Raw genomic sequence first — 7,040 nt, forward strand, 5'->3', positions numbered from 1 at the left:
ATTTTTAGTATGCACATATAGCAAATTTTAAATTAAAACAAGTTGTTTCTTGAAACGAAACATAACACACGATTATTTACTATTTTTATTTACATGGATATGAATAATTTATAAACTAAAATGAGTGGTAATTTGTATTTGAATTTAAATGGAAGAAAATTTTAAAAATAAAATATGGGATGTTAGTTTTATATTTTTACATGCACATAAAGCAAATTTTAAATTAACGCAAGTTGTCTCGGACAAAATAATAATAATAATAACACACGATAGTTTACTATTTTTTATTTACATGAATGTGAATAATTTATACTAAAATAAATTGTAATTTATATTTGAATTTAAATTAAAAAAATTTTAAAAATAAAATATGGTATTTATATTTTAATATAGATATGTTGTTATTTATTTTTATTTCTAATGTCATTAAAATATTTCTCTTATTTTTTTCTTTTCCATGGCCTTCAAATCGAATTAAATGTCTAAAATCTAGTTCTAGTTTATTACTAAAACATCAGCAGCAGCCAGGATCGGAGCATGAAACAATTGCAAATTAAGATGAAAAACCTCATTAAATTCCCATGTGTTGATGTTATTGTTGACATAAAATATATAAAATAGTTGATAGTTGACGTTTGTATGAAGTCAGTCAATATTGGAAAAATTGCACCTTGTAACATACGCTTGACTCCTTCAACTTCAACCAACGCCTACATGATATTAATATATCTCATTAGTAGTAGTCAATTTATATCTCTATCTCATTTTTATCCTTATTATTATTATTAACATTATCCCCTAATATTTTATATGGCTCTTATTTCATTTACCAATTCACATCTCACTATCTCTCGCCCACATTAGATTTTATACAAGTTACACGTATTTTTATAAACTACTATTCAAATTATATATTATTTAGGTTAAAATATGAAACGTCGCTCAAATAAGTTACAGGACTAATAGGGCTAAGTAACTTAAGAGTCAGGCCCAATATAAACAAAGGGGTTGGTCCCAAAGCTCAATAAAAGCCATGATAAAATAAACATGCTGAAATCTCGCCAGTTACAAACATTGGATCCTTGGCACAAGAAGACACGACTCAAGTAATTCCGAAATCTATGGACATCATGCCTAGTTATCTCGATAAGATGGAGTGATTACCAAAAATAGAGAACACAGTATAAAGACTATGCCATGAGTTTCGCGAGATCCCTGATTCCTCGACAAAACGTACTAGGTCTTAAGGGAGAGGCTACCACCACTCTGACACTATAAATAAAAGATGAAGGCACAGAAGAAAGACAGTCAACACTCAATCAAAGACTCGCATTTTTTACACCTTTAGCCTTTAGTTTTATCAGTTAGTTTTACTTTCAATTTAGACTTGTAACATTTCACATTTTAATAAAAAATCAAACACTTGTTCTACCAAACCCTTGTATATCTTTTACATCCGAGTGAATTATGGTAAGGGAGCTTAGAACCCTTTTGTTATCAATTGAGACTCAGCGTCTTTGGCACGCCTAGTATTTGTTGTTCACCACGAACACATATATTTTATTTTTAAAAAATAAATATTTTTATTAAAATTAATTTTTTTAAATTTATGCACTTTTCAATTAAAGGCATGAACTTTCCTTAAGTTTTTAAATAACATGCAAACCCCTTATCATTTTTTAAAAAATATAAAAAAACTTTTAATGAAATTTTTGAATCATATTGACATTTTTTTTAAATTTTTTTAACACAACCAAACGTTAACAACCATCAATATAACAAACAAAACAAAACCACCAAGCTAACCTCATTTTGAACAGCTCATGAAGGCTTCGCACTCAAAACACTTTGTTGTAAATAGTGTTGGCTGCTCAGCCAAAGTTGGCTCATGCATTAGGCTTTGTGCTGCCAACAAAGTACGTGCCAAGCCATGAGATAGGATATAAAATTTAAATTGCATGTGATCCTTCATAAGTCTATATTTAGGAGATTGTGACGTTACATGGGGTGTCAAAAGGGGATTGTATCAGACTGCGATTTGAGGTTTGCATCAAACTTCTGAAAAGTATTGCACTAGGCTATGGGTATTAAGTTAAAGTTGAATACAGCGTATACCCCCTAGATCGATAGATAAACAGAGATAACCATTCAAACTCTTGAAGATATGCTATAAGCTGCATAATTAAGTTAAGTGAGACTTGGGATAAGAACTTGCCTTTAGTAGAATTTGCCTATAATAATAATTTTCATTTGAGCATCTGAATGGCTTCGTACAGAACGTGTAGATTGCCTCTCTACTAGACTGAATTGAGTGAGAGAAGCATTATAGGTTTAAATTTGGTGGATCAAACTACTGAGAAGATTGAGATGATCTAACAAAAACTATTAATTGCCTATAGTAGGCAAAAAAATTATGCGAATAAGAGGAAGAGACCATTAGAATTCATGATGGGTAACCATGTGTTTTTGAAGGTCACGCCCATGATTGGAATGAAGAGGTCTATTCATGCAAAGAAACTGACTCCTACGTATATTAGGCCATTTGAGATTCTAGAGAGGATTGGGACATTGATGTATTGGGTTGCCTTGCCTCCTCACTTATTAGGACTATATGATGTTTTTCATGTCTCATAATTAAAGAAGTACTAACCCAACCCATCATATATAATTGAGCTAAAGGAAGTGAAACTACTTGAGAATCTGACCTATCAGATTAAGCCAGAGTGAATTATTGATGTAAAGGAGAAATAGCTAAGAAACAAGACAATTCATCTTGTGAAGGTTATATGAAAGGGTATGACACTCGATGATGCCACATGAGAAACTAAGGAGAATATGAAGCAACAACACCCTCGTTTGTACTAATAAGTTATGTTTTAGTTGATTATTTTAATTTTAGGTAAAAAGTTCTAGAAAGGAAAGAGAGTTGTAACATCTTGAAAATTAACCTCCTATTAATTAGGCTAATCAAGGATAATTAAGTAAAATTAGTGTTGTGTAAGTGTCCAATTTTTGATAGAAATATCTGATTGAGATGAAACTAATGTCATTAGTTAGATGTTAAAACAACCTTCGTGTGAGCGTTTAAACCATCTCAATCGAACTTCGTATGTGAAAATGGTGCGCATCTGAATTTCATATTAAAAACTGCAATTTAATAGCAAATTCAGGTGCGTGTGCCGTAGCACATATACTCATATGCTGCAGCCATGGTGTATGGCACAAAGCCGCAGCACACGGTGTCAATTTTTACTTTATTTTTTAGTAATGCACATGTTTCTAGATCTTTGATGCACACTGGTTTATTGCTTTTGCTGTGTATAATAAGATTTATAATTGTGTAAATTATATAAAGATTTTGAAAATCTTTTATTGGGATGCCAATGTTTTCAACAATTTTAACTTAAATATTTGAAATAATTAGAAATTTTGTAGTGGAGTGTATGGTAATGTCAAGCATGTATATTTATGTGTAAGCATGAGATATTGCATGATCCTTTTGGCAAGGGTTTTACTTAGGGAGAGGAGTAAACAAATTTACTTGGTAATGGCTGCTAATTATTAGAACTAAGAGGTAGACTTGTCCTATTATTTGTTGAAGAATTATCCCATTATTTGTTGAGGGACTCGAACAAAGCTATCTCCACTTGTTTGTTAAGGAGATTAGCTTTGGATTTAAGACACCTTAGGGATTCAATAATAGCGAAAACCATGGTTTGAGAGTTAACGTAGTTATCTTTGGCTAAGTTACTCCTCACGATTGATGGGCTTGGGTAGTTCATTCACACGAAAGGACCCTACATGAATTATAGCTCACATACGAAGCTTATTTTATAAGCTAACTAAAGAGACAAGTTTGGATATAATCTAATAGTCTGACCTAAATTTGAACACTCAGATGCAAAATACTACTTTTCTTTAAAAAGTCAAGCACCAAAGTGTTCAAATTTCATACTTTGTCTCATTAGGCCAATTTGGGCCTAAAACTAAGTCTAAAAGGATCATTTACACTTAATTGATCAATAATATCAACAAGTATGCATATACATTAAGATTTGACCATCAAACTGCCCATTTCACACAACATAGGGCCTATTTCATCCTATCAACAACATATACCCAAGTGGCTAAATATCCACACATTCACCACATAATCACTACTTACGCATTTACAATCAAATATTAATCCATTCTTGCATAATTTACCACATGTCACACATATTCACATATATAGGGCTAAGATTCACAAAATCACCACTTATCACAATTTAAACATGTATATGAATCTTATGGAAACTTAATTCATTATAAATTTACAACAAAACAAATTCATTACACAAGCTCTTGAGCTTCACAGCGGTAGCACTACTATATAATAATCTCAATAACATAATAACTTTGATTTACATAAATGGTATTTCAGCTTGAAGTTATAATTCTTGAAAAGCTCCATCCATCTTCTTTGCCTTATGTTCAGTTCCTTTTGATTTATCAATATTTCAAACTCTTATGGTCGCTAAACATACTAAATATTGCACTATAAAGGTAATGATGCCAAATTTTCAGGGTAAACAATACTGGTGCAAGCTCTAAATTGTGAGTTAAATAGTTCTCCTCATGCGATCTCAATTGTCAAGAAGCATAAGCCACTACCCACTCGTCTTGCATTAATACACAAACCAAGCCTTTTAATAATGTATCAGTGTACACTTCATAGGGAAAATGCAAGTTAGGGATAGCTAACACCAATGTTATAGTTAATTTCTCTTTCAGTCTCCAAAATGCTATCTCACACCAGTTATCCTAAATATATGGTTAATCTTTTCGCATCAACTTAGTCAAAGGAAAAGCTATTTTGGAAAATCTCTAGATAAATTATTGATGATACCTAGCTAATCCTAAAAAACTGTGTATCTCCATGATCAAACTGGAATGCTCTCTCTTTAATACTGTATCAATCTTATGAAAATCCATAGAAATTTGATCCATAGATACCATATATCCCAAAAATCTAACCTCTCTCAGCCAAAATTCATATTTATTGAGCTTGGCATATAATTTATTCTCTCTCAAAATTTGGAGTATAATCCTCAAATGTTTTGCATGCTGCTCTTTATCTTCTGAATAAATCAAGATGTCATCAATAAAGACTACAACAAATTAAGGGCTTAAAGATACGATTCATGTAATCCATGAATACTATAGGCTCATTAGTCAACCCAAATGGCATAACCAAAAACTCGTAATGACTGTACCGGATTCTAAAAGCTATCTTAGGCATATCTTCTACATTAACCCTCAACTGATAATATCCTAACCTTAAGTCTATTTTAGAAAAGGCTGAGGCACTGGCTAATTGATCTAAAAGATCATCAGTCTTTAGCAAATGATACTTGTTCTTCACAGTCACTTTGTTCAGCTGCCGATAATTAATACAAAGATGCAGCCTATTGTCTTTCTTTCTTACAAGTAGAATTAGTGACCTTTAGGGTGATATACTTAACTTAATAAATCCCTTATTCAACAATTCTTCTATCTGTTTCTTTAACTTTGATAACTTTGATGGTCATATCTAATATGGGGCCTTTGATATTAGTTCAATTCTAGGAACCAAATTAATTGAGAACTCTATTTCCCTTTTAGGAGGCAATCCAATCATCTCATCCAAAAACACCTCAGGGAATTCACTTATTGCCCCAATCTTCTCAATACCACCATCATATACTATGCTAGAAGCAAAAAAAAAAAACATGTAAGCATTACAACTATGCTAGATCAATTTCTCTGCATTAACCACTAACAAGAACTTAGACTGCTTGAACAAACACATTGCTATAAACAAAATTAGTAATGAAACCATCTTTTTGGCACAATCTAGTGTAGAATTTTTCACTACTAGCTAGTATATGCCAATGATCATTTCAATTCCTCTCATAGGAATGCATATCAAATCAATTCTAGAAACTCTACCCTCAAATTGTATCTCTACCCCTTGATAAGTTTTACTTGTAATACTAAAAGATTTTAAAGGCGCAATTACTCTAATAAGTACTAGCAATTCTTGCAAAGACAATTTCAATCTATCTACGTACTCCTCATATGTAAAGGTATGTGTTGCACCATAATCAAATAATGCCTCTATCTCTCTTCCACAGATAGAAATCATACCTCTAATTAGATTCAGAGATGTTCTAACCTCTTCTTGCATCACTACAAACACCTAACCAAGAATGGTAAAACACTACTCTGCTACCTCAGCCTTGCCCTCTAGGCATTGTCTTGCTAAATGTCCTGACTTGCCATATTTAAAACACACACAACACTTTGCTGTATGATATTGATGACAAATATTACACTAGGGCAACCTTCTTGTACTTAACATTGGCGCTAGAACATTTGAAGCTTGAGTCAAAGATTGCGGAGGCCCAATTCTTATACCATTAGTTTTTTGAGCTGATCTCTAAACAGAATGAGATTGGGATCTTCTGGTGAACCTTTTCCTTCCTGACGATCCAAAGCTACTAGAACTATATCCAGGTTTCTTCAAAACTCTACCTGTCAAACCCAGTAGGGGTGAAAATCTCCCCATGCTATCCCATCTCCTCTTAATGTCTTCCTCTTTGCCCCTCTGATAGCTACTCTCAGCTTATGACATGTCTCCTCATACATCATCACATCAAACAAAGCTATCTATTACTAGCATTCGGGTCTCATCTTTTACAACAATCTCTCAGCCTTCCACTTCATATTATTACTGTGCTGGAGATATGTAGAATAGATACATAAGTCATTAAATCTTCTAATGAATTCTTCTTCATCTAGATCTCCCTACTTGAATGCATGAAACTCCTCTTCCTTCTTAGTTCTGAAAGAGATCAGGAAATATTAATTAAAGAAAATCTTTTCATATTCTTCCCTAGACAATCAAATACCACTGATAGGCCTCACAGATTCCCATCATCTCTTTACAGCTCCTACTAACTACATATTTGCTAAGTTAACCTTCTACTTAGATATGTAGACTACTACCTCAAAGATGG

The sequence above is a fragment of the Prosopis cineraria genome, unplaced genomic scaffold, assembly GCF_029017545.1.
Source record: "Prosopis cineraria cultivar Desert tree isolate PC_DT_omini unplaced genomic scaffold, ASM2901754v1 PC3, whole genome shotgun sequence".
Lineage (NCBI taxonomy): Eukaryota > Viridiplantae > Streptophyta > Magnoliopsida > Fabales > Fabaceae > Prosopis > Prosopis cineraria.